The sequence below is a fragment of the Oryctolagus cuniculus genome, chromosome 4, assembly GCF_051225735.1.
Source record: "Oryctolagus cuniculus isolate XC-2025 breed Fujian yellow rabbit chromosome 4, ASM5122573v1, whole genome shotgun sequence".
NCBI lineage: Eukaryota > Metazoa > Chordata > Mammalia > Lagomorpha > Leporidae > Oryctolagus > Oryctolagus cuniculus.
The window spans coordinates 123,672,151-123,684,910 of record NC_142870.1 but is presented as its reverse complement, the minus strand read 5'-3'; positions in this window follow the sequence as shown (position 1 = coordinate 123,684,910).

The following is a 12,760-nucleotide window of genomic DNA, read 5'->3' as shown; positions in this document are numbered from 1 at the left end:
CAGGAGTCCGGAGAGGGCTGCCTTCCCGCACGATAGTTTTCAGGAGACCGGAATGTAAGCCTTATCGGTTCCCAGGGGTGGCGGGAGCAGGGCGAAGACCGGGAGGGCGGCTGCGCTACTCGTTCCCGCCCGGTGACGCCACGGTTCTCAATAATCTGGAAAATCCCTTCTTTCCAAAAATAGTTGTAGGGCGAGCACTTTCCCGGGGTAATCCGATTATCCCCGGGGCGGGGTCAGCGGAGGGCAGGAGCTGTGATGGTTAACCCGCACTTACCAAAGCTGCTTTGAGTTTAAAGTCACAATCATAAAGGAGTACATCTTGGTTTGCTCCAGTCCTCGCTTCATCCCACTGCCAGATGCGAAACTTTATTATCTTTCTGTTAAATACTTTGTTATGTTTTTTAAGGCTTCTTTATTAGAAGTCCGTTGACAGACCCATAGAGTAGTGGGAATTTGGATACATGGTAATTTTAATATTTGTCAATGATGTCACAAAAGCAAAACATAAAGCATCTCATTTTTTTTTTAAAGCATTCTCTCCAGCTTCCATAATAAAGTCTTCATGACATTTCTTCAGGACCCATCTGTGCGTTGGACTTTCCTTAGGAGCTCCTACTACTGTCTGAGCATTGTTGAGCATTTTGAAACTTTGTCTCCTTAGTTCCTATAGGAACTAACTGGTGATATGCCACCATATATGATGATCTATGGTAGTTTAAGATATTAACATTTGGGGAAGCTGGGTGAATGGTACACCAGAACTATTTTTGCAACATCTTGGGTTATTTCAAGATAAAATGTAAAAAGAAACTGATTATATGCTTCATTGAAACATTGGGCTTCAATGAAGTCACAACCTCCGTTTGTAGTGACTTGAGAGTAATATAACCTATTCTGAAGCTTTTTAAAAAAGATTTATTTTTTATTTTTATTTTTATTTGAAAGACAATTAGAGAGGGGACAGCGCTGTGGCCTCGCGGGTAAAGCAGCTGCCTGCAGTGCTGGCATCCCAAATGGGCGTTTTTTCATGTCCCAACTGCTCCACTTCCAATCCAGCTCTCTGCTATGGCCTGGGAAAGCAGTAGAAGATGGCCCACATCCTTTGGGCCCCTGCACCCACGTGGAAGACCCAGAAGCAGCTCCTGGCTTCCAGCTTTGGATCGGCACAGCTCCTGTCGTTGTGGCCATTTTGGAAGTGAACCAGTGGATGGAAGACCTCTCTCTTTCTCTCGCTCTGCCTCTCTTTCTCTGTGTAACTCTGACTTTCAAATAAAATAAAATGAATCTTAAAAAAAAAAAAAAGGCAATTAGAGAAGGAGAGGCGGAGACAGATCTTCCATACTCTGTTTATTCCCCAGATGGTCTTAACTGCTGGGACTGGGCAAGACCGGAACCAGGAGCTTCCTTTCAGTCTCCCACATGAGTGCAGGGGCCCTAGCACTTGGGCCATCTTCCATGACTTTCCCAGGCCATCAGCCGGGAGCTGGATTGGAAGCAGAGCGACTGAGACTCAAATCAGTGTACATATGGGAGGCTGGCATTGCAGGCAGGGGTTTTACCCACTAGAACACGACACCGACCTGAAGACTATTTCTTAATGGAAAATTCTCTCCTTTTTAATGGAATTTTCCACCATGCCTCTCTAATAAGCTGATTTGGTGACCTCTTGAGATACAATAGGGGTTCAGAAAGTTCATGGAAAATCATATCTTGAAAAATTGCATGGTTTCAAAAATGTTTTGCACCAAAATTATCTGTTCCCTTTCTTGTGAGTTTTTTTTTTAACATATTTTTGATGTTTTTATATCTTCTTTACGTGAGAGGCCGAAAGAGGGACAGGCAGAGCCCATTCTCTGGTTTACCCTGCAAATGCCTGAAACAGCCACAGCTAGACCAGGCTGAAACCTGGAGCAGAAAATTCCATCCAGGTCTCTGACATGGACGGCAGGGACCTGACCCACCCGTGTGCGCCATCACCTGCTGCCTCTCAGAGTTTGTCTGCACTGGCCAGAAGCTGGAGTGAATAGCTGGAGCTAGGTATGGAGCCCTAGTACTCCTATCCAGTATTCGGACATCTTAACCACAAGGGCAGACAGCCTCTCCTATAATATGTGTGTACTCTCTACGTACATAATTAATCCAAAAAAGACTCACAGGCATAAGAGGGAGAAGTCCCAGGGATGAGGTTAGTTTCTCTCCAGTAGCCCTGATAGCTTTCCTCAGTGGGCCTCCCTGCTCTCTACCTTCTCTATCTGCCAGTCATTTCCAGAAAAGCAGCATGACCTATAACAACTCTATAGCATTGTGCCCATTTATTTCTCCCTTTGAACTGTACCCCTCATTGTATCTGATAGATATGACTATGAATTTCACAGTTCCTCCCTCTAGCTTTGATAAAGGTGGAAGAGGTGGATCAACATTTTCTACAACTATTTTCTTAGCGTACATACCAGACTGTGGTGTTATTCTTAACTTCATTAAAAAAAATCCATGAATCCATGACTAATCCAGAGGCAGGAGGACAATGGAACTAGTGGCTCTACTCCACAAAGCTGTCTAAGGGTGAGACACCATGAAAATCTAAGCTAAGAGCAAAAGAAAGTCCTTGCCTAGAAGATGCTACATTCTTTTTTTTTTTTTTTTTTTTTTTATTTGAAAGGCAGAATGACCAGAAGAGGCAGAGAGAGCTCTCTTCCCCAGTGGCTACAACAGCTACCTGGATAGGAAGTGGAACAGCCAGCACTCGATCATCCCAAGTCATGTCTTAAATTGCTGTGCCAGAATGCCAGCCCAGTGCTACACTCTAAAGGATCACGGTTGTTGTCCTGGGGGAGCACTTGCACTGATTCATGTAGTTAAATGACCGGTTTTCAGTTAGTCCTGCGGCAGTTATATGACCACACATATTCTGGTCCACTTGCTGTCATCATTGGAAACAATGACTCAGACAATGACGACCTGTAAGGAACAGGCACACAGTAGGTAAATCAAACAGCCCTGGCCGGGGCATTCTGTTGCTGCCAGTGCTGAGAAGTAATCTTGAGTATTTGGGCAGCAGTAGTTTTTTTGTCCTTATGAACTGAGGGAATCTGACAGGGTCCCTTGCAGATCTAAAACTCTTGGACTCATGTCATCCAGCTATCTTCCCAGACAAATCTGTTTCTTCTTTCCTCTGTCTTAGTCACCTATTGGAAATCCTTCAAGGAAGACAGCTGTTCTTGATCTGCTTGTTCTGTCTGATCTGTGACTCACCACATCTGCTGTTACCTTGTGCTTTGACTAGTGCTGTGACTCCCCAAATGTTCTCCTTGCTTCCATTTTCTCCCGTCCGTGGTGCGTTCTGGGAAATCTCTTTTTGAACTCTATTTTCTCTTTTTTAAAGATTAATTTTTTATTTGAAAGAGTGATAGGGAGGCCAGTGCCTCAGCTCAATAGGCTAATCCTCCGCCTGCGGCGCCGGCACCCCGGGTTCTAGTCCCGGTCGGGGCTCTGGATTCTGTCCCGGTTACTCCTCTTCCAGTCCAGCTCTCTGCTGTGGCCCGGGAATGCAGTGGAGGATGGCCCAAGTGCTTGGGCCCTGCACCCTCATGGGAGACCAGGAGAAGCACCTGGCTCCTGGCTTCGGATCAGCGTGGTGCGCTGGCCACAGTGTGCCACCAGAGCGGCCATTGGGGGGTGAACCAACGGAAAAAGGAAAACTTTTCTGTCTGCCTCTCTCTCTCACTGTCCTCTCTGCCTTTCCAAAAAAAAAAAAAAAAAAAAAAAATTATAGGGAGAGACACAGAGAGAGAGATTCTTCAGTCCACTGGTTCGCTTCCTCAAATGATTACAATAGCCAGGGTTGGGGCAAACTGAAGCCAGGAGCCAAAAAATCCAGGTCTCCCACATAAATGGCAGAGGCTCAAGTACTTGGGCCATCTTCTGCTGCTTTCCCAGGTTATTAGCAGTGAGCTGGATTGGAAGTGGAGCAGCCTGGACTTGAATCAGAGCTCTGATACAGACAGCATGCCAGCATTGTAAGTAGGAGGCCAATTTGCTGCACCACAATGCCAGCCCTGAAATGTCAGTTTTCTTACCTCACTTCCTCAAATGAAAATTTTGAGGCTAGGGATCAAAGACGTTTTGGCAATCTAGCTAGCCTTTTTCTTCATGCCTTTGTCAGGTGGACACTTCTCTTTCCTGTGTCCCTACCTGAACCAAGGCCAACTAGACCTGTCTCACTAACAAATATGCAGTTTACTTTCCTGATTTCAGTTTCCCTCGTTCTACTTTTCAAGCCTATAACATTCGTCTCCTGCAGTTTGACACCATGATTCTACTTACCAGGAGCTGTTCCCACCCAATCTAGCTATTCCTAATTTCCCCCCCTTTTTTTTTTTTTTTTTTTTTTTTTGGCAGGCAGAGTGGACAGTGAGAGAGAGACAGAGAGAAAGGTCTTCCTTTTGCCGTTGGTTCACCCTCCAATGGCCGCCGCGGCCGGCGCGCTGCGGCCAGCGCACCACGCTGATCCGATGGCAGGAGCCAGGATCCAGGTGCTTTTCCTGGTCTCCCATGGGGTGCAGGGCCCAAGCACCTGGGCCATCCTCCACTGCACTCCCTGGCCACAGCAGAGGGCTGGCCTGGAAGAGGGGCAACCAGGACAGAATCCGGTGCCCCGACCGGGACTAGAACCCGGTATGCCGGCGCCGCTAGGCGGAGGATTAGCCTAGTGAGCCGCGGCGCCGGCCCAATTTTCCCCCTTTTTGGAACTGTAGGGGAGAAAACACCTTGTGAAGGTTCCATAATAGTCTATGAAGCAAAATAATAGTGTACAGATGATCAGGAAACAGAAAGCAAACTATATTCATGGGTACATGACAATGAATGTCCCAAAACCCAGTGAGATATAGAAGCTTCTTTACCTTCATGGAGGAGTAGGAAGGGGGGGCTTATAGGCAACTTAGAGGAGAGAAGATGATATTTGGGAAAGATGAATAGATCCTCAGAAGGATCAGTGATAGACTGACAATGTCTGTCTCAATAGGGTTTTGATTTTCAGTGACCTTTCTGTGATAGGGGTTTAGTCTTTCCTGGTTGATGAAAGTCCAGGGGAGGGGATTTATAAAATTGTGTTCCTTCTGTCTTTAGTCAAACAAGGGAACTTCAGAAACAGCCCCTCTCTCTGCTTCAGGGGTAGAAAGAGCAGGAGAAAGTCAGAGAGGCCTTGTTCCTGAGGCTGCTTCTGAAACTTATAAGGTACTTATCATGCCAAAGTGCCACCCTTTGGAGTTTTTTTCTGTACTATTTATGAATTTTCCTATATATTTTGACATAGTATGATTCCATACTGTTATGCATTGTCACTTTGTAGGTATCTGTCCTTAAACATAAAACCATTTTTACATTTATTTTACATTCTCTACAGCACTTGGTAGATACTGTGTATACCATAGATGATCAGAATTTGTGGAATGAATTGCATGGTTTTATTCTAGTGCCTTGTATAAGCAGCCCAATCTTGCCTTTTCCTTTCTGCTCAGGAGCTAACCACCCTCAGGTGTCCTTCCTGCCACCTACCACAAGAGCTCGCTTTTCCTAGGAGAGCACTCCAGGACCCCTGTGTATCCTCTTAAGTAGCGAATCAGCCATGTTTCTTTCCGCTTTTGCTCTAGTCTGTGTCCTTCTTAACAGAGGGCTGGTTAAAGAGTCCGCTCTATACAGGTATAGGCTGCCGAACAGGTGGCCCGTTGGAACTGCTGTGACCAGAGAAGGGGTGAGGCAGGGGTGGGAACACACAGAGAGCTGAACAATGAGGTGTTTTTATGTCTAGGTACAGACATAGGTACTGGGGTAGCTTTGGACATGAATTATTGAGAAAAAAGGCCAAGGCCAATTTGATGAACTGAACTAAAGAGCCAACACACTTATGGGTTTGCTTTCACAGCTAGATTAAAGGTAACATCATTATCTAACACCCCTCACCACCACCCCCTAGTACCTAAGAAACGGAGATCCAAAGAGGAGGTTGAAAATAGCAGATAATATTGCCTGGTTACAAATAACCACTCGAGCCAGTTCTTGGATAGAGTCATCCCTTATGGTATTTAATGTCATAAATTGATGACTTTCAGTCAGCAGTTCAAGTGTAAGGTGGCAGCTTGTGAGTATGACCACTAAAGAGATCACATCAAGGGTATTCTGCCCTGCTGAGACCTTAATTTCTGCCCAGTGAAATTGCCTTGGGCCTCTGCCCTCTAGAACTCTAAGAGAATAAACATGTAACAAATTTGTGTAACAAATTTCAGAAATATGTTACATAAGCCTTAGGAAACTTACACTGACTGTGGGGGGGGGTGTTAAGCAGAGAAATTCCAGCATTATCTCTTATTTATTTATTTTTTATTTTATTTAATGAACATAAATTTCCAAAGTACAGCTTATGGATTACAATAGCTTCCCCTCCCATAACTTCCCTCCCACCCACAACACTCCCCTCTCCCACTCCCTCTCCCCTTCCATTCACATCAAGATTAATTTTCAATTATCTTTATATACAGAAGATCAATTTAGCATATATTAAGTAAAGATTTCAACAGTTTGCACCCACACAGAAACACAAAGTGTAAAATACTATTTGAGTACTAGTTATAGCATTAATTAAACACCTACGAGTAATTGTGTATTCATTACAGAGTTCAACCAATAGTTTTAAGTAGAACATAAAAAATACTAAAAGGGTAAAGTATTAAGTTCTTTTTTTGTTGTTATATAGTTTTTTTTTTATTTAATAAATGTGAATTTACAAAGTGCAACTTTTGTATTGTTGTGGCTCCCCCCGCAACCTCCCTCCCTCCCATGGCCCTCCCCTCTCCCACTCCCTCTCCCATCCTGCCCTTCATCGAGTTTCATTTTCAATTACCTTCATATACTGAAGATCAACTTAGTATATACTAAGCAAGGATTTCAACAGGCTGTACTCACACACCGCACAAGGTATAGGGTATTGTTCGACTAGTAGTGTTGTTTTTAAGTTTCATAGTAAAACACATTAAGGACAGAGATTCTACATGGGGAGCATGTACCCAGTGACTCCTGTTGTTGATTTAACAATTGGCACTCTTATTTATGACGTCAGCAATCACCCGAGACTCTTGCTATGAGCTGTCTAGGCTATGGAAGGCCCTTGAGTTCACCGACTCTGAACTTTAGTCAAGGCCGTATCACAGTGGAGGTTCCTTCCTCCCTTCAGAGAAAGGCGCCTCTCTCCTTGATGGCCTGTTCCTTCTGTCCAGCATTATCTTTTATTTCAATAGACTGTAAATCAGTTAAGTCACATTAATCATTTTTTCAATGCCATCATATGTGGGCACCTAGTCTTAAGTCAGGGAAGCCTTGTAAGATGGGATCTGTAAAAGGTAATGGACCAGCTGTTGTGGCACAGCAGGTTAAGCCTCCACTTGCTACAACTGGATCTCAGAATTCCAGTTGCACCACTTGTTCTAGCAGCAGAAGGTGATCCAAATACTTGAGCCCCTGCCACCCATGTGGAAGACCCAGTTGGAGTTCGAGTCTCTGAGTTTTGGCCTGGCCCAGCCTGGCTGTTGTGGCCATTTGGAGAGTGAACTAGCAGATAGAAGATCTTTTTCTCTGTCCCTTCCTCTCTCTCTCACTCTACCTTTCAAATAAATAAATCATTATAAAAAATAAAATGAAAGGTAAAAAGCTTGTTTCTCTTATAGTTGTCTTGACCCTGATTCTGAGTAGGAGAGCCAGGGCAAATCGTACATGGAGAGTAAATTCTGTTTTTTTGACAGGCAGAGTGGACAGTGAGAGAGAGAGACAGAGAGAAAAGTTTTCCTTTGCCGTTGGTTCACCCTCCAATGGCCACCGCGGCCGGCGCGCTGCGGCCGGCGCACTGCGCTGATCTGATGACAGGAGCCAGGAGCCAGGTGCTTTCCCTGGTCTCCCATGGGGTGCAGGGCCCAAGGACTTGGGCCATCCTCCACTGCACTCCCTGGCCACAGCAGAGAGCTGGCCTGGAAGAGGAGCAACCGGGACAGAATCCGGTGCCCCAACCGGGACTAGAACCCTGTGTGCCGGCGCCGCTAGGCAGAGGATTAGCCTAGTGAGTTGCGGCGCCGGCAAGAGTAAATTCTTAGAATCTGACCTCCACAGCATCAAGGCCAGCAGTGGTCCTGGTAATGAGATTGAAAGCCAAATAGGGTCGTTGAGGACCCCTAGCCCAGTGTAAAGCTAGCACTCTTTGTAGGCCACAGACAGAGCTGAAATGCCAGTAGTTCTGAAAGTTCTGCCTGCTCCTCCGTTCTTTTGAGGTCATGGCCTTCCTTGCAGAAAGGTTCCGTCAAATACAAATCACTTTAAAGTGGCTCCTGGCAATCACCTTCTTAAGTCTCTTTTCAGAAATTGAGAAAAGTTAGATTTCATGTAAAAATATATAATCTCTGGTTTTGAAATGTAATTACCCATAAGCATGTTCTATCAGAGATCAAAATGCCCATGCTTCTTAGTTTAAATAAGACTATCAACTAGTATGAAGTACACATGGCACATATTTTTGTGCCTTTAAAAAATCAGTTATGGAATTAGATAGTATCCTGTAGTAAATTGAGTTACCATTTTTTTGAGTTTACTAAGTTTGTGTAAAATGGCAATTGTTTCTTATAACTTTGAAATCATTAAAACTGATGATGTTGATTGCATAGGAAGAAAATTGACCCTGCACATATACGTCCTAATCCTGTTACCTGTAAATATGTTTTGCTTTGCATGGCAAAAAAGATTTTGCAGCTTTGATTCCATTTAAAAGCTAGAGGTGGGGAGATAATTTTTGATTATGCAGAAGGGCTCAGTCACATCATGCAAATCCTTTAAAGCAAGGAACTTAACCAGCTGTGGCCAGAATCAGACCTAACTGTGGAAACAGGGTCTGAGTGATGCTGTGTTGCTAGCTCTACAGCTGGACGAAGGGGACAAGAGAGAAGGAATTCAGGCAGCCTCCAGAGGCAGGCAAAGGCAAGGAAACAATCTTCCCTAGAGCCAGCAGCAGGCAGGGCGCTGATTTGTAGTCCTGTGAAAGCTACTGATTGGTGGTAATTTGTTACAGTAGCTACAGGAAACTTATGAAGTGGGGATTTGCTATATCCTGATAGTCTTTAGGAAACTAATTTGCTCAAATTATATAGGCAATTATTTAAGCTCCATTTTCTCACCAGTATGATGATGATATTAATAATACCTACCACAAGACTTGTCAGGTAAAATGATTTATTTTTCATTCCTCGCAAATGCAAATTTCCCACCTGGTGTTACTGAGTGCTTGATACCTGTTGTCCTGGTCCCAGGGACTGTTGATCTGCCAGTTGTGGACAGTTTGTTTTCACTTACTTGTTCATTGTTAAAACTCTTATTAGTTGACTACCAAGTAGCAGGCTCTATCAGAGATAGAGCAATGAGTAAGACAGACTCTGCCTTCAAGGTTATAGATGAGATGCTTATTTTTAAAAAAAGTGATAATTTTGGCTAATGTTCCATAAAGAAATTTCTGTATTAATTTCACTAAGGACTGCTCACACCTCAGAGTTAGATGCTATCAACGGGTGACAATTTTTTTTTTTAAGATTTATTTAGTTGAAAGGCAGAGTTACACAGAGAGGGAGAGACAGAGAGAAAGCATCTTTCCCTGATTCACTCCCCAGATGGCCTTAATGATTGGGGCTGGGCCAGGCCAAACCAGAAGCCAGGGGCTTCTTGCAAGTCTCCCACATGGGTAGTGGGAGCCTTAGCACTTGGACCATCTTCCACTGCTTTCCCAGGTGTATTGCTAGGGAGCTGGATTGGAAGCAGAGCAGCTGGGATTCAAACCGGAATTCTTATGGGATGTTGGTATCACAGGCAGTGCCTTAATCTACTTTGCTACAATCCTGGCCCCCTGCCCTTGATTTTTAAAAATTTCATAGTGAAAATATATAACTTAAAGGATTGCAATTGTTTTGGAAAAAATTCAATTCAGTGTAATAATAGATAAAAGGAACATAAATATTTTAAAGGGTAGTTGTATGGACAACCAGTGACAAACAGAAGGTCATATATGATGCAGGCTTTAAAGACTACATAAGTAGGCATTTCTCAGAAGGATAAATGTGGAAGAACATTCTAGGCAGAGGGAAACAGGAGCTACTGCAAAGAGGGAGGAGATGGCTGGGTGCATTGGAAAGTACACAGCTGTCTCTCATTTTGGGCTGCCCATGATCTACCATCTCCTCTGGAGTTTTCCCTCTGGGACCCACAACTTCTCCATTCCCAGTGAATGTGGTTTGGCTGGTTCCCAAGTGTGTGGGCCAATCTGAATCTGCCATCTCTGCTTTGTGCCTGGCAGTGTGGTTGTTTCAGGATGTCAGGTCCACGCCTTTTGCTGGAGTCTTGGGAAGGGGAGGGGAGAGAAGTGCTCCTTCCGGTTGCCAACTGCAGACAAGAGACTGTAGCCCCAAGATACTCAGGGAGCGGCCTTCTCCACACACGAAAGAAACAGCTTGGAAGTGGAATCAGCAGAGAGGAGCATAAACTAGAGCTGGACACTGAATCTAGTGGCTTAGTTTATGTCTCTGCGTGTGTTCTACCCCTGAGACTTCCAGCTAGTTAAACAAGCATAAACTTTTTTATTCATTTTTTACCGTAAGCCCATTTTCCTGACACAAGGAATTTTCTAGAATGTAGTGTGTGTGTGTGAACTAGTGTGACAGCAGGAGGGAGCTGGAATCCTGGGAGCACATCATCCAGGGGGAATCCCATGATCCCTGGAGGGTTTAAAGCAGTGAATACCTTGAGAAAATCAAGAGCTATAAAACGAACGCTAAGCATTACTGCATTTAGTTCCTCAAGCTTTTATTAGGTTCATTTTTGTTACTGTTTCCCTCTGTGATTACAAAACTTGAAAACACACAAAAAGCTAGGGAACCAGCTGGGGTTGGAGCAAAGGCTTTGGAGCTTTGAAATGACCCTGAACAATTAAAAATAGAAAGGACTCAGCAAGTCCCTGAAAATGACATTTTAAAAATGATTATTTTTGCAAGGTGTCCAGCGCGTAACAAATCTTCCCAGGCAGACAAATCGATTAATTCACAGGCTTTTATTGGAGTTCCGCTCCGGGTGAGGTTCCCCGGTCCCAAAAGAGTGGGGGCCGGGGAAGTCGCGCGTCAAGAGATTGGGAGGGCTCCTTTAATAGATTCAGGGCATGGGGGTTAAAGGTTGAGGCGGGTCTGATCCTCATTGGTTGACCTTTAGGCACCCGCAGGGACCTTGACAAGGACTTTTCTTCCCCGCAAGTACAGATAGGGACTTCTCCATTCCCAGAAGTATAGGCCTTCCTTCCATGCGGATCCCAAAGCTACCAATTTTCTTTTTAAGGACTGAGGGAATTTTATTTTGAGCAGTAAAGTGGCTGATCCCTTTTAGTAGTGTTTCCTACTTCTAATGAATATTCAATGCAAGTGGATTTTCAATGAAGAAACATTTAGGAATAATAGCTTTTCTGAAGTTTCCTATATATTTTGTTTTCCCAGAGGAAACAAAGTAACTCTAGGAATCTGAGGAATGCATTCATTAGCCATTTTGAACATTTAAAAACAAAAGACCAAAAGAAAAAAAAAATCACCAGTTTGATCTTACTTTGCACCTTGCAACATAGTTTAGTGGGTACCAGTTTGATCTTTGAACATTTAAAAACAAAAGACCAAAAAAAAAAAAAAAGTAAATGAACACATCAAGTTCCCTGCATATAGTTAATATGTCTCTTTAATACACAACTCTCTGGGGCCAGTGCTGTGGCCCAAATGGGTGCTGGTTCGAGACCCAGCTGCTCCACTTCCTGTCCATGTCCAGCTCTCTGCTGTGGCCTGGGAAAGCAGAAGATGGCCCAAGTTTTTGGGCCCCTGCACCCGCGTGGGAGACCCAGAAGCTCCTGGCTCCTGGCTTCGGATTGGTACAGCTCCGGCTGTTGCGGCCAATTGGGGAGTGATCCACAGAATAGAAGACCTACCTCCCTCTCTCTCTCTGTCTCTCCTCTATGTAATTCTTTCAAGTAAAAATAAATAAATCTTTAAAAAAACACACAACTCCCTAACTTTAATTTTTCATATTCCCAAGCCAACTGTTTTTGCTGCATTGCCCTGAATTTGGATTTAGCTGATTGGTGATGAGATTCAGGGTAAACATTTTTCCAGGAATACTCCATGGGCAATGCTGCATCCTTCTCCATATTTCACATTAAGGGTCATACAACACCAAAATATTGGCCAATTATTGGTTACTTTCGATCATGGTTGATATGCTGGTCACACAGCTTTTTTCCTTGTAAAGATAACCTTTACACTTTGCAAATTAAAAGTAATCTGTGGCATGATTTTTTAAAGCCAATATCTTTTCCCCAAAGAAATCTTTTATTTAATGAGTACAAATTTCATAAGTACAATTTTAGGAATATAGTGATTCTTCCTACCATACCCCCTTCCTGCCCACACTCCCACCCAACCTCCCTCTCCCATTCCCAGCCCCATTCTCCATTAAGATTCATTTTCTTTTCTTTTCTTTTTTTTTCTTTCTTTCTTTTTTTTTTTTTTTTTTTTTTTTTTTTTGGACAGGCAGAGTGGACAGTGAGAGGGAGAGGCAGAAAGAAAAGTCTTCCTTCCGTTGGTTTACCCCCCAATGGCTGCTGCGGCCGGCGTGCTGCGCTGATCTGAAGCCAGAACCCAGGTGCTTCTCCTGG